The sequence below is a fragment of the Pogona vitticeps genome, chromosome 4, assembly GCF_051106095.1.
Source record: "Pogona vitticeps strain Pit_001003342236 chromosome 4, PviZW2.1, whole genome shotgun sequence".
NCBI lineage: Eukaryota > Metazoa > Chordata > Lepidosauria > Squamata > Agamidae > Pogona > Pogona vitticeps.
Window position 1 is genome coordinate 232,258,278 of NC_135786.1, and position 21,723 is coordinate 232,280,000.

A 21,723-nucleotide genomic window follows, 5' to 3' on the forward strand; every position below is an offset into this window, starting at 1 on the left:
TGTTTCGCTTACCGATCTTCGCATTGCGATGTTTAGAAAACAGCTGATCGGTGGATCCAAAATGGCCGCCGGATCAGCAAAATGGCCGCCTGCAGCGTTTTCGTGCCCTGCCCTCACTTACCGGGCAGCGAAAATGGCGGCCGGATGGGGGAATCTTCGCTTACCTGTGAGTTTTTCCCCCATAGGAATGCATTAAACGTTTAATGTGTTCCTATGGGGTTCCCCCCCTGCATATCAATGAATCCGGATAGCGACCTTAATCCTGGAATGGGTTAACGTCACTATGCAGGGCACCACTGTACATGTATTTGAGAGCTTTTGTGTAGAAAGTAATGTTAGGTCTTAAAGAAAAGGAAATGTAATTAACAATTGGTTAGTGCAGGTGGAGTTATTTAGTCACTGCCTACAGTACATGACAAGAAGGACACAACTATGTGGAATTAATTACCGTGAGGTGAAGCACTATTTTGATTGGTTGGAGGTAGTATAAATTAAGAGGCTGGTTAATGTGTCCTTCACAGTTCTATTTTGACTGTCGTGCTTATGTTCTGTCCGTTTGTCTGCTGAATCCCTTCTACACTGGATTTAAGCAACATACTAGCCAACATCTGTGAAATGCTTTGTACAGTTGAAACGTGCCATCTAGATTCTATGGGCAGCTATTGAACTGAGTGGGGGGTATCTTACCACATACTCCCAATTGGGGGGTGTGTCATCCTCAGCTCTGGTGACAAGCCATTTGTGCTAGTTACTAAATATTATTTCCAAAAATAACAAATGTTCAATGCCTATAAAGCCATCTTTGGTTGAAGTGCTCTCTTGTTTGGTGGTTGACGTTTTGCTCCAGTTGACTCAATCTCCCACTTCAAGGATTGTATGGAACTACTAGGGGCAATAAGGGACATGGTGGCACTGCGGGTTAAACCACAGAAGCCTCTGTTCTGCAGGGTCAGAAGACCAGCAGTTGTAAGATCGAATCCATGTGACGGAGTGAGCTCCCGTAGCTTGTCCCAGCTCCTGCCAAACTAGCAGTTTGAAAGCATATAAATGCAAGTAGATAAATAGGTAGCACCACGGTGGGAAGGTCACGACGTTCCGTGTCTAGTCGCGCTGGCCACGTGACCACGGGAACTGTCTACGGACAAACGCTGGCTCTACGGTTTGGAAATGGGGATGAGCACCACGCCCTAGAGTCAGACACGACTGGACTAAATGTCAAAGGCAACCTTTACCTTACTACAGGCAATGGGCTGGTATCTCTACGCTGGTATCTCCCCACATTGTGTCATGGTGTCCTGTTTAAGTGGAAAATGCTTCATCAGCACTGGGTCATGGAGATAGTTTTCATGATTCCTCTGGATCCATTTCCTAGTTTCTCAAAACCTTGGGATTTGTTTTATTTTCCTTACTAAGATTGGATAAGACTATTTTTTTTAAAGGTGAGACACATTCAGTAAATAATATAGTTCACTTAAAAATCTCGCAGGTTACCTCTCTTCTGGCCTTTGATCTTCCTGCTGTAGAAATAAGATACCTCGTTAAAGTAATATTTCGCAAGTGTGAAATATTGCAGTCTGAAATAAGTGGAAGAAGAATATCACCTTCCTTTGATAACTAGTGGAGAAGCTAGAGTTAGGTGAATCAACCCTTTTTTGTCCCACTCACACCAGAAATAGACATTATAAAGAGGTAGGAAATGGAAAAAGGAAATCCATAATCAATGTGAATTTCTGAGAGTCTTAGAATGACCTCCTTTGGCCTGCAGGTTTATGTAGATTAGCTTGCTTTGTAGTGGTTGGTCTTCAGGATTTAAAAGGTATGACTTCACAAACATGGAAACATGGCCTCAATCATGTCTCTTCAACATAAATGTGCTTTCAGTTCTAATGATGGGCTTATTAAATGTCTGTGTCTGGCCTTGGTTTATCTTTTCTCTTCTGACATTTAAATCTATTTCAGCCCTATTTGGTGCTGTTTTTTAAAAAAAACACTTTCCCAATACTAATTTCCCCCCCTAGCAATTTCTCTCTCTACCATACCTTCTTGATGCATCTTATATTATCTACTGTCACACTGTAGCCCACGTATAATGACCTTAATGAAGTTTCAAAGTATCTGAGATAGTTGAGGAGTGATTTTAGGAATGCTGCTGCCCAATATATTTTCTACAGTTATCAGGATCTGAACTCATGTCTCTTGAATTCTCTTCTGTCACTCAATCCACTGCATCATCCTGGTTTTTTGATGCATACACTTCAATAAGACATTTGTGTGCCCACTTTTTGTATTTTTCCCCTTGACTTTTAGGGAGGTGTTACCCCCCCCTTTTTCCACTTTTTGCTATTTCATTTGACTATTTTTGCTGCCACTGCTAGACATTCTGCAAATGCCAGTGTGCCTCCTTGAGATTATTTTCTGGATTTCCCCCAATTTCTTTGGAGATTTTTCCCCTTTTCAGGTTTCCTTTTTCTTTCCCCTTTCTTTCTTTTTCTCTTCCTTGGATTATTTTTGCTGTTGCCTGAGCATCAAGATAAGAGAAGGCATCAAGCAGTCAAGGGGAGAGAAATCTTTCCATATTTTGACAGTTTTGATTGGACTGCATTTTCCCTTTGTTTGTCTGTTTATTTTCTTCCCCAGTGGTATACAAAAAAATACAAAAATGAAAGTTGGGTCTCCCCCCACCCAAAATAACCCAAAATGAAATAAATATGAAAAAATGTTGTTATGCACATATCTCTGACATCAGTGATGGCAATAAAAACCCTATTAAACTGATCATAGTGTTCTCTGAACAGGTACATCATTTTTTAAAGTAATCCAGAAAACTGCCTAGGAGGAGGGTCTATTTCATTAAAATGCTTGCAGATCTTGCATGCATCCATTTTTCCTACGTTCCCAGTGTATAACATTCCAGTTACAATCCAGGTATATTTTCTTTTGCAGATGAAATAAAAAGGGATTATGCCAAGGAGCTCACATACTAAAGCTGTCTTGGTTTACAACTGCTTCAATGTCTGATTTGATCTGACAAGTCAACCTCCTTGTTTACAAGATATCAAGGAGTCTCTCAAAGTACGTCTGATAAGCCCCCTTTTCGAGCTCTAAAATTCCGCTGCATCACATTCTGGGCAATAGGAAGATGTTACTCCACTTGTCCATCATGTCTGACAAAGGAAACCCAAGAATGCAATACAGCAATAGCATGAGGCAGTAGCGAGTTCTGCAAGGTATGATCAAGTGTTAACAAAAGTGAGACCCACATGGAAACAGGAAATACAATCATATTATTATTACACTCTTTGTGGGATGAACAAAATGATCTCCACCAAAATGATTATGGGGCCAATGGCTTGATATAGTTGAAGGCAGTCTCTCTTAGGGCTGTTCATACATCCAGGGTCACATGAGATAAAAGGCAATCTGGCCCTTTGGAAGAGAGTCATACTTGCAAATTAGGTTGAAAATGACCACCACCAAATTTCATTTGAGTATAATCTCAGTTGAATTTGTAAGAATCTATTCAGACGATGTATGGAAGTGAGAGCTGGACCATTAAGAAGGCTGACCGCCCAAGAATTGATGCTTTTGAATTGTGGTGCTGGAGGAGGCTCTTGAGAGACCCCTGGACTGCAAGGAGAACAAAGCTATCCATTCTGCAGGAAATCAACCCTGAGTGCTCACTGGAAGGACAAATCCTGAAGCTGAGGCTCCAATACTTTGGCCATCTCATGAGAAAAGAAGACTCTCTGGAAAAGGCCCTGATGTTGGGAAAGTGTGAAGGCAAGAGGAGAAGGGGACGACAGAGGATGAGATGCTTGGACAGTGTCATCGAAGTGACCAACATGAGTTTGACCCAACTCTGGGAGGCAGTGGAAGACAGGAGGGCCTGGCGTGCTCTGGTCCATGGGGTCACGAAGAGTCGGACACGACTAAATGACTAAACAACAACAACAACAAATTCAGATGAAAAGGCCTCAGTAATTCAGGATAAATAAACAATAAGCTATCTTTTCCCAGGTTTTGAATTTGGAGGCAACATGAAATCCAGACATTGACAAATTATTTAATTGACAAAATAAATTCTAATGCTTCCTGGATGTGGGGGAGTAAAGAATCTCTGTGGCAGTCAACAATGTCTCTGTGGAAAGGAAGAGTGAAAACTGGTTTCATTTCATTTTTGGGATCTGGCTGAATAGCTCAGTAGGTCTCTGACTGCAGAGCCAGAGGTTAGGGGTTCGATTCCCCACTCGGCCTCTAGGGAGAAAAGTCAGCCTGTGTGATCTTAGGCAAATTGCACAGCCCCAAGGTGCCCCATTCCCTGATGTTGGGAAAGTGTGAAGGCAAGAGGAGAAGGGGACGACAGAGGATGAGATGGTTGGACAGGGTCATTGAAGTGACCAGCATGAATTTGACCCAACTCCAGGAGGCAGTGGAAGACAGGAGGGCCTGGCGTGCTCTGGTCCATGGGGTCATAAAGAGTCAGACACAACTAAACAACTAAACAACAACAACAACAGTGCCCCCAGAAGATGGGAATGGTAAACCATTTCTGAATATTCTCTTATCTGGAAAACCCTGAAAAGGGTCACCATAAGTCAGAATTTACTAGATGGCACATTATTATTTATTAATTTTCTCTCTTTTTTTGAGAAGAAATTATCAAGTGTTCCTTCATATTTAGGACGGAAATATCTTGAGAACAACCTGCAAACCTGAAGGTGGAAGACATTGAAAAAGAGAGACCATCTGAGAATGTTGAGCAGGGCTGTGTGGTGGATCCCTGGTTTGATGCAAACATCTATTTACAGCTTCAGAATGGATCCCGATTTTGTCCAGATGGATTTGTGCCAATTTATCTAAACTACATTTGAAAATATAGATTGCCCGCTTGCACTGGACGGCGGTTCCATCTCTAGGCTTTTGAAATGAAGCTGCAGTATATAGTGGTGTACCTGTGTGCATTTCTATACTGTTCCAGACAATGTGGAAAACATGACTCCAAAGTAGACAACATAATAATTATTACTTGCTTTATCGTAATTGTGATGATGATTACTATTTTGAGGGTGTGGAGAAGCAGCAACAGGAATCTCTGCTATTAGGTGGTAATTCACAAACACCCCATTTACACAAAGGCTGACCTTTAAAATGTGGAATGGAATATATGGCATAATATGGGTCACTAGTTGGTGCTGACAATCAGGTGGCAACTTTGTCCCTCATGTCAAACTTATTTTAGGTCCAGGGGCTTTCAAAAGTTTTGAACACAGGCCTTTCCCATCATCTGTTTCTATTTGTTCTAAACTGGTTGATTCTAGAGAAGGAACCTGGGACTTTCTATATGCAAATGTATTCCACCTAGCAGCTATAGTTCCCTTCTCTTCGTTCATTCATTCATTCCCAGTCTACAATTATTCACGGAAATCTTCTGATTTTCAGAAAAAAAGCCTTCCTAACGCAACATGAGAAAGAGGGGGAAATACAAACATTCTTCCTGCCCAGAATGATGCTTAGTTTTAAATTTCCTAGCAAACTAGCACTTAAGGGTTATTGCTGTATTTTAGACTTAAAGCCAATTAAGCACAATGGTAAATCAGTGCAAATCATACTCTGAAATTCATCTACAGCATAATGAATACATGTGTGTGAGAGAAAAGGGATTTGGAGTGAATGGAATAATCAAAAGCATGGACAATTTGAGCCGTCGCCCCTCCCTTGTGTCCGTGCATCTTCATTATTTCGAAAATCCTCATGCTAATCTTTCATTGTAAGAGAGTTATCAGAACACCTTAATGTATTAAGAAACGTCTCCCCCTTTATTTGCTACTCCTCCCCCTTTCCCTCAAGAGTTATTTTTCCCCTACCCTAAAATCCATAATCCAGACAGGATTCAATTTGATAATCTTTCTGGTGAAAAACCCTGGTATTAAATCTCAGAAACTATTAGACTGGCAACTTGTGGGCCTGGGCTTAGAGTCTGTTCCCCCCCCCCCCAAAAAAAATCCTATAGAAACCTGATGCTCTTAGTAGTCTTGAGAACAAGCTGCTCAATTTCTATTCAGTATTCTTGAAGGTGACAGGCTGAAGTGAAGTCCATTCATATGGCTATTCTCAAGCAAACCAGGATCTCAAGCAACGAGATGCTTCCTAAATTTTCCTCACCTTCTCGGGTTATGAATTACCTTGTTCTGTTTCGAGAGAGAAACCCACACACCACAATTTATTGCAAATAGCAAACTTGATATAATTGTTGATATGACTATATTGCAATTTTTGTGGTGTACTGCACTGGGTGAAATACTGCAAAAATAGCAGTAAATGTGACTATGTGATCTATTCTATCAGGGTTCACTTCTAATGATATGGGAGACTATATGTACAGGTAAAAGTACAGACAAATGCAATCTTATTTATTTAATATATTTATGTCCCACCTTTTCTCTAGTGAGCTCAAGGTTGTGTACATGCTTATCTTTCCCACTTTAGCTTCACAGCTAGTGCGTTCCAGAAGGTTCTAGCATGCCAGCAACCAGTCAAAGTTTGCACAGTTGGCTTCATGACTGGATGAAGGTTTGAAACTCAGTCTCTGGACTTTAACTACTATACCACACCTCTCTATGGTTTTTTAAATCAACATCTGCCTTCACATCTGTAACTTATAAGGGAGGGGGTACATTGGATAACCTGTTGGAACAGAATATTGCAAATACCAACTATGATTGCTACTTGTCTATAACTGAAGTTAGGATTTCTCTTAGTTAAGCCAGAATTTAGAGGAAGGGAATGCAAATCTAGATGTTGTGCATCAAGTTGATTAGGAATGGGACTGGCAACTCTCCAGGGTGTGTATGGATAAAGCTACCTAGGTCATGATTTCTCCTGACATATTCCAGCTATGAAAGGTAGTTATATCCTCCATACTATCACCAGCCTCATCATTCATTGTCTTCAAAGGCACCAAGCAAGCTTGGAAAATCAGCTTTAATCTTGTAGCTTCTTCCGAACTATCAGGACCACATCCTCCCCCCCCCTTTTTTTTTCTCTTCTGTTGATGGCTGGATAGCTCAGTAGTTTAGGTATCTGGCTGCAGAGGCTGGGACTTCAACACCTCACTAATGTCTCTTGAAAGAAGAACTAGCATGCATAACCATGAAAGTTCACTAACAGGTCTATTCCAGAAGAAGGGAAAATTGGCGTACCAATTTTGAGTATTCACTACCTTTAAAAAAACCCAGAAAGAGCTGCTATATATATATAGAATCAAACTTGTGAGTGTCCCTGGGTCTAGATAGGGACTCAGCTGGGCAATCCTCCAAAGATGGAAATGGGCTGCCTGGACCACAGATGTCATCTGAGTTTTCATGGTGAGATCCGGGTCCAGACAGACACCCAAGCTGCGAACCTTACTCTTCGTGGGAAGAGTCACTCCCCCAAAAGAAAGGGAGATTCCCAACCCACTGATGCCAGGCTTCCATACAAAAACAGACAATAAAACACAGATAAATACATGCGGATTCAGTAAAAGCTACAATAAAATAAAATAAAAAATAGGAAAGTAAGAGAAAGAAAAGAAAAAAAAAATTAAGAGTTGGCTGGAGAGAAGGCCTGAATGAACAATCATGTTTTTAATTGGGTTTTAAAGATGCCCAGCATAGGGGCCACGCGAATCTCTGGACGGAGACTGTTATCAAGGAGGACCAACAAGGACATATTGCCCCTGTTAGCCTCCCTCAGGAGGTCATCCTGCAGGGCGACCAATGCTGTTTCTGTACCATGCCGCGGCCTGAAGCCGGACGGGAATAGATCAAGGGCGTTAGTTTCCTCCAAGAGTGCCTGGAGCTGATCGGCCACCACTCTCTCGACCACTTTACTTAAGAAAGAAACATTGGCGATGGGCCTATAATTACCAATTTCATCCACTGCCAAATTAGGTTTCTTTCAAATGGGCGTAATGAGTGTCTCCTTGAGGGCAGAGGGAACCATGCCATCCTGGAGAGACCCATTAATTATTGCAGTGGCCCATTCTGTTGTTACCGGCTTGGCTGCTTTGATGAGCCAAGCCGGGCAAGGGTCTAAGGAGGAGGTAATGGCACGACAGCATGCAAGTACCCTGTCCACCTCATTGGATATCACAGGTTGAAAGCAGGTTAACCTCTCCGGACAAGACGATGCACTGCATCTCAGCTCGATCTACTGTCTGTAAAAAGGGATCAAAGCCCCAGTGGATGGCCTCCATTTTAGATTTTTAAAATGCAGCAAATTGGTCACAGGAAATACTAGAGGGAGGCCTGGATAGATCGTGTACTACACGGAAAAGTTCTGCCTGCTGGTTGTGAGCTTCACTTATCTGGTCGGTGAAGAATGGTCTTCTAGCAAACTTTACCCTAGCCAGGTAAAGGTTAGATGCGATCCTGGCAGCTTTTAAATTAATTTCCATTGGGGCCCTTTTCCAAATTCTCTCTAGCCTTCTCTGATTATGCTTCATGTCCTTCCGCTGCTGGTTAAACCAGGGGGCTGGTCGGGCTCGACGGAGGAGAGGGAGTTTAGGTGCGATCATGCCGACTGCCCTGGTGGTGGCGGTATACCAGCCATCCACCAGAGCATTGACAGGAGTGGCAACCACGTCAGCCAGAATCCCCCGCATGGTATCTTGGAATGCAACAGGATCCTGTAACGTGCAGTGGCAGACTATCTTAATGGGTACAACCTCCCTGTGGAAGGGAAGTGCCACGGTGAGGCTGCATTTAATTAGGGGGTGATCCAACCATGGCAAGGGGGCCACCATCGGAGCACACTCTGTCTGCTCGGCAGTGAAGACCAGATCCAGCATGTGGCCGCCCATGTGGGTAGGACCGTTAACTTGTTCGGTCAAGTCCAAGGAACTCTTGGTTTCCAGGAACTCTTGTGAATGTTGAAGTCCTCCAGAACCAATAGTCTGGGGGACCTCAATAGCACCGCGGAGACAAAATCCGCCAGCTCTGACAGGGACTGTGCTGGATTGCAGGGAGCGCGGTATGCCAGCACAATCCCAAAGACACCCCTGACCCCAAATAACATGTGAACAGTCTCTAGACCCAGACTTTCCATCACAGAGAGCCTATCAGCCTCAAATATCCCCTTATAAATAATGGCCACTCCCCCCACACCCACCTAGTCTGCCCTGATGTTGGATGGCATATGCAGGTGGGCACATGAGGTTAAGAGTAGCTCTGCCCTCAGCGCCCACCCACGTCTCAGTTATACAGGCCAAGTCTGCCCGCTCATCCAGGATCAAGTCCTGAATGAGTTGGGTTTTGTTGTGGACAGGCCTGGCATTTATCAACACCAGGGACAGAGAGGGAGGCCAGCTAAGCTGTTTACCTAGGTTTGAACAGGTGGCAGGAGAGCTAGAACAGGGGACAGCCTTCAAACATCTGTCCACTGTTCTTCTAGGTTTGATCACTACTGAGCCAACGCCATATCCTCTCCTCGCCTAATTAGATTCACAAGTTTTGGACTCCTGAGCAAAAGGTATCATTGGCTACAAACCTGCTCATTCCTAGCAGATAATTACGCTGAACATTTTCCAGTAGTAAGAATACAAAAGTCTCTCTTTACAGTTGAAAGATTACCAACGAATGAGATTTGGACAAGATGGGTTTACTGTACACTGTGGAGGAACACTGTAGCATTATTTTTGGGGATGCTCAAGAGATTTATGCACCTGGAACCCCAGCCTTTAGGAAAGAGAGCAGTCTGATTTTAGTAAGGTGAGATAATTACTGACAAAACTATTTTTGTTGAAGACTGTAAAACCTGTGGCAAAGAAAGACTGAATTTTTTTAAAGGTGGCTATTTGTTTTAATTTCTTCCCTTCCTTTAGTGCCTATAAAAAAGAGATTGTGAGAACAATCCCATGCCAGTCTTAATAGATGTTTCACCTGGTGCTTCAGCTTAAAAACCCAGACCGAGTTCCTTCCAATGTACTGAAAAATAAAGTATTTTTAATTTTACCTCCAATTATATCCAAGAAGATGAATGAAGCTGGGCAAATCCTTGATCAGAGCCAAAAGGGAGTCATAAATCATTCACTTAGATGATCAGATAATTTACGAACTCCACTGGGTATTGTGGAAATGGACAAGAATAGTTAAAACCTGTCTCTTTGCTACTGAACTGGGAGTCTGTGATAAATTAGAATCTGTCTTTTTCTCCTCTCCAGTGATCAGTTTGAATATAGTGGATATGCTCAGACACTGGTTGCTTAATTGCAGATGGAATCCTCTCTTGCATTGAATCAATTCCCATCTTTTCTCCAAAGATAATGGCAACATTCTGCGCTTCACTTCATCTTAAACTTTTGGCAGGCTCTTCCACTCTGGGTCAACCAGAGTAGCACCGGTTATACAGGCAGGTCAAAGCTCTAAGGCAAGCTGTATGCTTAAAATGGTTTATTGCATTCTTTCTAAAAATATATAAATGCAACTGACTTGCATCCATGTTGACACAAGTATAGAATAATTGAGTTGGGAGGGCCCTATGAAGCCATAGAGTCCAACCCCTTGCTCAAGGCAGGAATCCCAAATCAAAGCAGGTCTGCTAGCTGGTTGCCCAATTTTCTCTAGAATGCCTCTAGCACTGCAGTGCTCACCACCTCCCAAGGTCATTGGTTCCATTGTCATACTGCTCTAACAGTTCGGAGGTTTATCCTTACATTCTGCCTAAATCTGGCTTCTTGTAGCTTGGGCCCATCATTACATGTCCTGCACTCTGGGATAATTGAGAACAAATCCTGCTCTTCTTCTGTATGACTACTTTTCAAGGATTCAAAACATCTCTTCTCAATCTTCTTTTCTCAAGTCTGAACATGCCCAGTTCTTGTAGCTTTTCATCATAGGTCTTAATTTCCATTCCCGTGATCATCCTTGCTGCCCTCCTCTGAACTTGCTTCAGTTTGTTTGGCATCCTTCTTAATTAGATAACCTAACATCCCATTTCCTAACATTCCATTTTATGTTCAAGTAAACATGGGACCAACACACGAGAATGCCCAGAACAGGGCAGGCGGTGCATCATGGCCTCTCCCAATTTGAAGAGACCCTTGTCCAGCAGGCTGAGGCAAAGAGGCAGTCCCAAAACCAGCAAAATCAGGGAGCTGGACAGGGGACACATTGCATTTGTCTTCAGTGTGGAAGGGATGGTCACTCTTGAATTGGCCTTCTCAGCCACACTAGACATTGTTCCAAGTCCTCTATTCAGAGCATGTTACCATAGTCTTGCGAGACTGAAGGATGCCTACTGCTACTATTTCTAAGATGGGTATTGTGGAAGATACTTACCATCTGTGTGCTGTATTTGCCCCATTCTGTCATATGGCACATATGTAACCATTACACATAAGAAGGGGATGCTACCTTAGCCAGCTTTCTTCCTATTTATCCTGTACCACTTCACAGGTAGAAAGCAACTCTCTGAAGATGGGCTCTGCCTGCTAAGACTCTCCACATGGTTATCGCAATGGTGGGGCACATGTGGTCAATGAGAGAGATGGAATTGACTGGAGCACAAAAGTAGGAAACAAAGCAGAACCAAATGCAGCCGGAAATGTTGGCCTAGGACAGTGACGGCAAACCTTTTTGGGCCCGAGTGTCCAAACCGAAACAAAAACCAAAACCGAGTGGGTGGCAGAAGATCCGGACGTTGTGGCAATGGAACCGGAAGTGGCGGCGAAAGGGAGAATCCTGGGCACGGAGGTGCCTCGAGACCCCACTCTGGATCCGCTGCCAGCACCAGCTGCTCTGGATCCTGGCCCGCCACCTGTCGAAGCAGCAGCACCCCGGCTGCAGCAGCCTCCTCAGGTTTGACTGCGGGGGGGGGGGGGGAATTAGCGATCTGACGACTTATGGCTCACATCATACCATAGGTTCACCATCGCTGGCCTAGGAGGTCAGAAATGAAGCAGGAGAATCACTCAAACAGTTCTGTGAAGTCAGTAATGTGTTTAACCCAAATACATTCCTCAACCAATCAAACAGATAACAAAAGGTTGCCCCTATATTTGCTGCCAGTATATTCTTTTGAAGTGCTTTTACATGTTTACATCTGTTTTTGTACTTTGATTTTGCTATTTCAGTTTTAATGACTTTTTTTTACTGCATCTTATATTTTGTGGTGCTGGAGGAGGCTCTTGAGAGTCCCCTGGACTGCAAGGAGAACAAACCTATCCGTTCTGAAGGAAATTAACCCTGAGTGCTCACTGGAAGGACGGATCCTGAAGCTGAGGCTACAAGATTTTGGCCATCTCATGAGAAGAGAAGACTCCCTGGAAAAGACCCTGATGTTGGGAAAGTGTGAGGGCAAGAGGAGAAAGGGAACGACAGAGGACGAGACGGTTGGACAGGGTCATTGAAGCAACCAACATGAATTTGACCTAACTCTGGGAGGCAGTGAAAGACAGGAGGGCCTGGTGTGCTCTGGCCCGTGGGGTCACAACACGACTAAATGGCTAAACAACAGCAATATTGTTTATTGGCTCCTCTCTCATTTCATGATCCATGAGCCACTTTGTGTCCCTTCACCAGGAGAAAAGTGACATAGAGATACAGTAATTAAGTAAGTAAGCAAGTAAATAAATATAGGAACAGTGTTACCAACTGCAGATCCTAGTGGGTGGGCATTGGTCCCTGGACCCTTGGAATGTCCCTATTCCTGATGCAGAACCCCAGACCCAGGACTCCATGTGCTGAACCTCCCATCACCAACTAAGAAACAGCTCTGTCACAGAGAGTTTCCCTTTACATGTAGAAGGTATGAAGATACAACAGCACAGAACAGGTCTAGTCAACTGATTGCTATTCTCACAGGCAAAGATTACCTGCAAGTCAAGTGCCTTAAAAAGGCTGTTGTTTGATCTCACAATTCTCTAAGTCAAGAGACTACTTGGAACTCAACTTAATCTTCTGTTTAGCCATTTGCTGCCTGGAAAATTCTGTTGCAGGTAAGGAATAGTATATTCTTTTAAAAGATGGTTTCAAAGTTAAAAGGTATGTCTACTGAAAGATAAGCCTTTGAGTCTGTGCATTGTTATTTGTATCTTCTAGATGACAGTAATTTAAACCGAAACAGAGAACAAGTGGGATCATCTTGCATCTGGGAGTGTGTGTACATGCATATGTCTTCCCTATCTTTCTAGCTTGACAGGATTTTAGCTTCTCCTTGCAATTCATAGATTGATGAGTTATGACACTTGAGGAGCTCATGCCAAATTGATAACTTACAACTTATGTCAATATAATAAACTTGAGGAAAGTCTCGCTGAAAAGCCTCATTCTGAAACCAGTCAGGCAGGTGTCAAGTTTGCCAACGTGCTGATGGTGGTTGGAGATTTGCAATTGCGTGCATCAACTTTTTATTTCATTTTATTTTTAACTAGGCAGACGGGTCCAACAGTCCCCATATGTTTGGGGATCAGGTCTTTTTTGTTTTGTTTTGTTTGGAGATTTTTGTGACACCTCCACCTATCATTTCCCATCTGTCAGGCCTAAAACTGGATCAGAAATCTTTGGAACGGGAAGAAGAGACCTCTTAGCTGAAGGGAGACGGTGAAGAGGAGGGACTTGGGGTCCAGCTGACGGCACCCCTAGGGAAATCTTAGGCAGAATGGCTGAGGCCAGATCCACCAGTGGCGCACTGGCGATGAGAAAAGCCAGGCAGATGTAAAGCCCATTTTCTGGTGAGAAAGGCAGCAGCTACGAAGGGTCAAGCAAAAGCAACGTCAGTGTCTCTTGATAATTAATTGGAAGCAGCTGGAATCCTGGGAGAAGCAGGCTGAGAACTTTAAATTCTCAGCTTTAAATTATGTGAGCGATGTCCATCAGTTTGTGGGAAGCAACTCTTCAACGACTTCCTCTTCCCTCCCGTCTTTGCCTTGCCTGGACTTCTTGGAAGAAGACCGTCTATGATCTGCTATGGCCATTGCAATTAAAGATGATTTATGTCTTGCACAGGACCTTCTGGCGTCACCCAAGGACACCGATGACCGCTCTTTGGGGATCAGGGCTTGGAGGATGCAGACAAGCGCTTCCTGCTCACAAACATAACACTGTCATCCATTTTAAAAAAATAGATTTTCTTCGTACTAACATGAAATTGACCCAACTCTGGGAGGCAGTGGAAGACAGGAGGGCCTGGCGTGCTCTGGTCCATGGGGTCATGACAAGTCGGACATGATTTAACAACTAAACAACAACAAAATTCTTCCTACACTGAAATCTGTCTGAATGCCTGAAACTTCAAGCAAAGCTATCACAAACAAGCTTGGAGATTTCATATTGGGAATATATACAATCATATTGAGTAAAATCAGAAGGTTGGGCCCCCACCTCTTTTCATTCAATGGCTGAAATCCAGTCATAAACCGCATCTAGGGCAGACCCATTGAATCCGCGGGGATTGGGTGAGTCAATATTTTTATAGGTTCCATTGAGTCAATAGGCCTACTCTGATTCTGTTTTACTACTAGCGAAGTTAACACTGAGGAGTAAAACAGGCCAGAGTTCTGAGCTCAGAATTTGGCTGTTTGATTTGTGAATTCCTGCCTGTTGATGACAAATTCAGTGGCTCCCATTTCCAGACAGAGGTGAAAGTGCTGGTTATGTCCTGCAAAAGCCTTTTGGCCCCTTATGGCTTGCGCCCAAGCTATCTAAATGGACTATTGATGCCGTACAAGCCTATGTAGGCTTTGAACTCTCTGGAGGGGATGACCTTCTTGTTGAACAAGTCCTAGCAGCAGTGGTACAAGAGCTGGGGGTGGGTGGGTGAATCTTCCTGTGGGTCACTCATGAACCTTCCACAAGTCCCAAGAGAAGCATAAGGTATGGAAAAACTCCATATGTGCCCCCCTGATTCTATTTTACCATAGCACCTGCTTTGTTATGGGTTTTCAAGGTAAAGCACATATTTAAGGAGTGCTTTTACCATTTCCACCCCACAGTGAGTTTCCATGGCTGAGCAGAGATTTGAACCCACTATACCACACTGCACTATACCACACTGGGTACCTCATGACCTGCTTAACTGAGCATGTGGTGGCACTGCGGGCTAAACCGCAGAAGCCTGTGCTGCAGGGTCAGAAGACCAAGCAGTCGTAAGATCGAATCCACGCGACGGAGTGAGCTCCCGTCGCTTGTCCCAGCTCCCGCCAATCTAGCGGTTCAAAAGCAGGTAAAAACGTCAGTATATAAATAGGGACCACCACGGTGGGAAGGTAAAACGGCGTTCCCTAGTCACACTGGCCACGTGGCAATGGAAACTGTCTTCGGATAAGCGCTGGCTCTATGGCTTGAAAACGGCATGAGCCTGGAGTCGGACACCACTAGACTAAAAATGTCAAGGGGAACTTTTACCTTTACCTAGATCCGTTTATCAGACTCTGATCATAACAATGTCAACTGTGAATTGACCCAGAAGAAATTTGGGCCCCACTTCTACCCTTTGCCTGCCCTACCTCATGGAAACACAAAAATGCACCTCATGGTGTTACAGTTGTTCTTGGTGGCACGTTTTGGTCCTGAAATTTCAGGGAATAGGGTACTGCTAATCTGTTCATGCTGGACGTTATTTGGGTTTTAATGACATATTTGAAATACAGAATGGTCCTTCGGAATATCTTTTCAACTGTCCAAAGATGTTGTTAACATTTCTGTAGAATGGGCCATCTGTGTGTCACATTATGTCTCAATGTTTGTGTGTATGTATTTATATCCACATGAGGTACAAGAATCGTCCACCCACCAACCCACCCACTTGCATATATACTTAATATATCAAGGCCCTGGGAAGTAGCTGAGCCATGGAGAGCCATGAGGCAAACTTAAGTGAACAGGCTTTGAGGAGGTGGCAGCGATAACAGGACGGAGGATTTACTTGGGATAGGTAATGAAATAATATGAATGTTCTCTGGTAAGCAGAGGGAAATATGATCAAATTGTGTATTAAAGGAAATTTGTTTTTCCAGCTTTTATGTCCCTTTATCTCTAGCTATGCAATTTGTCCAAAGCATAATTTTGGTAAGCTGAGCTCTGCCCATATTTCCTGCTAATAAAGAAATTTCCCAGCTGGCACTGGGGCAGGAACAGGAAGCTTGGGCAAAGCTAGGCCTGAAAGTCTTCTATTTTAGGCCTTTCTTCCAGGTGCATCATATTTAGATGTTTCTAAGATGCATGTAAGTTAGGTAAGGTAAAGGTAAAGGTTTCCCTTGAAAATTTATCCAGTCATGTCAAACTCTAGGGGGTGGTGCTCATCCCCGTCTCCAAGCCATAGAGCCAGTGTTTTGTCTGTAGACAGTTTCTGTGGTCACGTGGCCAGCGCTACCAGACACGGAATGCCGTTACCTTCTCACCGTGTTAGTACCTATTTATCTACTCGCATTTTTACATGCTTTCAAACTGCTAGGTTAGCAGGAATGATGGTAGTTGTGGTCCAGAAAATGAAATTAAAAAATCCCATCCTTAGGGCTCTGGCAATAAAAGAAGAAGTAGGAGATGGAGAAAGAAGAAATCCTAAGAATCCCTCCATGATTTCCTGAATTGTTTCTTGACCAGAATAAAGAATCAGCAGAAGTACGAATGTCAGATTATTCTTTGCTGTGGGCCAGATTTCAGAGACGGGACTACGCTCTGAGTTTCCTGTTGTTCACGATGCTATACAAAGAGTTGTCTCAAGCAGCCAACATTGATAGCCATCTGGAATCAAGGCAGCATATGGGACATATGGGTCATCCTGACGAAAACATGGTGCAGATGGAAGGAGATGGTAAGGCAGGTCTTTGCAAGGAGCAAGCCACAGAAGACTGAGGGACAGCTTTGCAGCAGGTCATACATCTTGAATGTAGACACCCCATGGAATTCATGACAAATCTGGAAATGATCTGAAGAAACATAGAAGAAGAGGAGGAATTTTCGGAGAGCAATGAAAGAGACCGAGAGCAAGAGAGAGATGGTGACATAGTGAAATGGATTTGTTCCTCATAGATCTAGTAGAATGGATTCTATCTCTTGTTTTCTGGGTCTGCATTTGGGCACTTTTGATCAGAGCACACTCTTCAGGGAGCTATGAGTGTCTGGATTTCCCTGTGGAATATACACCTGGTAGCAAACTCCAGCTTGGCTTTGATTATTGTGGGAAGGAACCCTATATATTCTGCTGATCCTTGAGATACTTTAGTGCATTTAAATTCAGGACGGGAACAGCTATCAGTGTTGCTTCCACCTGCACTGACACTTTCTTTTGTCCCTTACTGGTGATTAGCCAACTTTGGCAAATTGTTCCAAAATGAATTGGAAGGGGATTTGTACTATTTGCAGTGGCCAAATTCAGAGGTCAGAATCATTCTCATGCATGGTTTCCCATTGGGTGAGCATTTCGTTCCCCCCCCATCTGTCCTAAGATGGTATCCAGAATTTCCATGCATAATCATATGCTTCTTTGGGTGTGATGAGGGAAAACAGAGATTTCATGAAATACTATGGCCATGTGGTGTTCCACTGGACAACTGCAGGCAGGATACTTCCCTGGGCTATTCCTAAAATGGAGGCCATTGTTGCAGCTGGCTGTTGTTGTTTAGTTGTTAAGTCGTGTCTGACTCTTTGTGACCCCATGGACCAGAGCATGCCAGCCCCTCCTGTCTTCCACGGCCTCCTAGAGTTGGGTCAATTTCGTGTTGGTTGCTTTGGTGACACTGTCCAACCATCTCGTCCTCTGTCGTCCCCGTCTCCTCTTGCCCTCATACTTTCCCAGCATCAGGGTCTTTTCCAGGGAGTCTTCTCTTCTCATGAGATGGCCAAAGTATTGGAGCCTCAGCTTCAGGATCTGTCTTTCCAGTGAGCACTCAGGGTTGATTTCCTTCAGAATGGCTACATTTGATCTCCTTGCAGTCCAGGGGACTTGGAAGAGTCTCCTCCAGCACCACAATTCAAAAACATCATTTCTTCAGTGGTCAGCCTTCTTTATGGTCCAGCTCTCACTTCCATACATCACTACTGGAAAAACCATAGCTTTGACTATGCGTACTTTTGTCAGCAAGGTGATGTCTCTGCTTTTTAAGATGCTGTCGAGGTTTGTCATCGCTTTCCTCCCAAGAAGCAGGTGTATTTTAATTTCGTGGCTGCTGTCACCATCTGCAGTGATAATGGAGCCCAAGAAAATAAAATCTGTCACTGCCTCCAGATCTTCCCCTTGGCTGCTGTATAAATTGACAGCATGCAGGAAGAAAGAACCAGCAATCCAAATGTAGTGTTTGCATAGCTGAATACACAGAGATTCAAACTCTCTTAAAAACTAACTACTTAAAGTTCTGGCACTGAAAGAACAATCTATTTTTTTCATCCACATTCATGCATTTTCTCAAATTCTGATATTGGCACATTTTTTTAACTTCTTATAAAAAGAAACAGGAAAATAAATCTCCCCATCACGAAACCAGATATATAAATAGGAGCGGTGAAAGACATGCCTCCTTCCAGTTCTTAAATTATCTCTTTACTTCCAAGTAACATTTCATGTTTTCTTTCCTACACAGGCATCAAAACTGCAGGAAGAACTTGCAGTGCCAGGAAACATTAGAGGAGAGCTGGGATGACATTAATAGTGGCTTTTTATTGGGTTTAGAGATAGGCAGGAACCGGGGAAATGAGGAAATGGGGTGGTTCATGGTTTGTGGCAATCCAAGAACCACAAACTACCCTTGAACTCTTAAAAAAAAAAGAATTTGTGTGTGTTTTTCCTAATTTGTGGCTGGGGGAGGGCAACCTAACACCTCCACCTTTTCTGCTACCCACCCACCGGCCTTCCCACTGCCCCCTGTTGCCTCCCTATCTGGCCCGGCTGTCTTCTAGTCATCATCCTCCATTGCCACCATCTTTAGCTGACAGGTGTGTGTAGAGACAGAACAAGGAAGCTGGGACGCAGTCTCTAAAGATGGCAGCAATGGGGGCAGAGGGAAGGGGTGAGACTTCCACTTTGCCAAAGCAAGACAAAGCACTGAGAAAAAAAATATTCATCCCTTCATTTTGTTTCGGCAGAACAGGATCCCCCGAACTGAACTGGTCGGGTGGGTGGGCTTTTTTCAGTACATAGTCCAGCTACTCAACGTTCATTGTTTCTAAAGCAGAGAGATGGAGGGATGGGAAGGCAAAGAGTGAGGTACTAAGAGGGCATGAGCCACACCGGCCCCAAGAATGTCTTGTGGCTGGGACTGTCCCTTTGGTTTCCCCCTCCAGGATCTCTGTTTGAGTGGCTTCCTCCTGCTATCCAGGTTCTCCTGGGGCTTCCTCGAAAGGTTCTGCCTGTCCCAGGCCCATTGGGAAACGTACCGTGTGAAACTCCACAGTCCCAGAGAGGAGGCAAGACAGCTTGCCAACAGGGACACCCCCACCACCATCCACAGCCTTTCAGAGAGCCTTTGTTGCTGAAGAACACACTGAAGAATAACCTCGAATCACAAGCTGACTTGCATTCTCATTCACGTAAATAGGAAATGTGACCGTTAGACTGTCTGGGAGATGTGACAGATCTTTTCTCAAGAGTGTGATCTTTAGGCCAGCTGGATGACCAGGAAACTTGGGACCACCAGCCTTATAATGTTGATGAATTATACACCAGACCTTTCTTCCCAACATAGTATATGCGCAAGCAATAAATATGGGATTTCTTTTTATTTGCCTTCTGTTTCCTCGGAGTTTTAGGGTTCACAGTTGTCACACATAAACAGCACATGTTGAATATTTTTTCCTCTGCCTATTTTTTGTTGTTGTTGTTAAAGTCCGCACAAAGAAATTGACAATATGCCATTCAGTTCAAAAGAGGTTTGTCACAGAAGCCTCAGGATCCAGTTCCAAAGGTCTCGAGGATTCAGGGGAACAGTTGGTGACTTAGTACAAGTCGGAGTAATCAGAAACTTTTACTGCAGTTGAGTTAAAGGGAGAATTTTGTTGATGTACGTTCTTGATTTTTTAAAAAAATCCCAGTATTTTCAGGTGTCTTCACATGTTGGCTCAAAAAATTGAGTTTTTAATTGACGGTGGAAAGAAGTTGAGATTTTCAGAGTGAGCATATCTAAAACTTGATAATTTGTTCGTTAAGTCCTAGGGCTTTGAGTACTTAAGACTTAGAAACCTTTGAATCTCTATGTATCCAATCATCTCAGTGTTGATTAGGGTGGCCATTTTTATTCTTTTTTGTGAGATATTCCAACTAGTGATGGAGACAGGTCACCATTTTGGTTGACAACTCACGAAGCTGATGACTCAAGAAGCCTGAAGTTGCCTCCATGAAGCAATGAATAATGAAGTTATTCATCAATTCATGGGGGCATATTAAAAAACACCCCTGTCCCCACCCCCTGCTGCCACTGCCACTGCCACTCCCCACTGCCACACCCTACCACCACGCCATGCCTTAAGGGTTGCCCTTTGCAAAGATGGCCGCTGCAGCTTCCCTACCCTAAATGAAGCTGCAGCCACCATCTTTGAAAAGGGCAGCCAGTCTCCCTTTTTACACGCCATGGTGGGAGGATGAAAAAATGGACGGAGACCTTGGTGGTGCTGGTGGTTATGTTAAGGGGGTGTCAGTTGAGGTGGGGTGGGCTAAAGTAGGGAGAGGAAGGGGTGGGTGTAGTTTGTTGGGGGGGGTGGCTGCCTATCAGCCGCCAATCAGTTAATCATGGGTCCTTTATAATGTGATAGCCCAGTGGTTTAGGTCTCTGGCTGCAGAGTCAGAGGTTTGGAGTTTGATTCCTTACTGTGCCTCCTGAGAGTACAGCCAGTCTGTGTGGCCTTGGGCAACCTATAGAGGTCCGAGGGTGCCCCCAGAAGAAGGGAAAGGTAAACCACTTCTGAGTATTTTCTGCCTGGAAAACCCTGGAAAAAAGTCACCGTAGGTCAGAATTGACCTGACAGCATGTGATGTTGATGATAATGTGATGCCCTAAGCTGCAGTTTACTTAGCCTCCGTGGATCAAGTATTGGCATTATGGCTGCTCATCAGATCATCCACAGAATCCCACAGTATTTTGCCTGATCAGAGACCAGAAACCACACCCCCACTATTATTTTTGCTGTCCCAGGATAAGGAAAAATATCTTACTCTCAGTGTATTGCACTGCCATGGCCTCACTAGAGGACTGTTCCTTACGCCCATACTCAAAACCCTAAGAATTTGAAACAGCACACAACCCTCCAAAGACCAGGGACAGAAATGGGTGAGGTGGCAGACTCCTGGTTACCCAGTTTTAGGCTGGGACCATCTTTTTGGCAGAAGACCAAGAAAAGGAGACCAGCATAGTGCAACACAATTTTATTAAAGCAAAGAGAGACACGCTAGTGGCTATGCTCTAAAGGCGACCAAAAGCCCCTTACAAAGCCATAAGCCCCTTCTTGTAGGTTCCTTATGCTAAACCACTGGTTCTTAACCTTGGGTTACTCAGGTGTTTTGGGACTGCAACTCCCAGAAGCCTTCACCACCAGCTGTGCTGGCTGGGATTTCTGGGAGTTGCAGTTCAAAAACACCTGAGTAACAAAGGTTAAGAACCACTGTGCTAAACTACTTAAGGGGTAGGTTTGGGATGGTGCCAGAGGCGAGGCCTGGAAAACAGCTTTCAAACGATTTCAGGACAGTGCTGGCTGTGGGGGAATGCTAAGCTGTTGGCTGAATCTACAGTAGTAGAGCACACTCTCCTGGATAACATCA

General features: G+C 44.0%; 1 long non-coding RNA gene across 1 annotated transcript; it reads right to left on the reverse strand.

The window, feature by feature from the left end:
- Positions 1-4,952: 4,952 nt before the first annotated feature.
- On the reverse strand, positions 4,953-10,071 carry LOC144589130 (uncharacterized). The gene is made up of 2 exons (XR_013545033.1): positions 9,994-10,071; positions 4,953-7,468 (listed from the first exon to the last, which is right to left on the reverse strand). It is a non-coding gene; the product is annotated as an uncharacterized LOC144589130 (long non-coding RNA).
- Between the last annotated feature and the right edge of the window lie 11,652 nt (positions 10,072-21,723).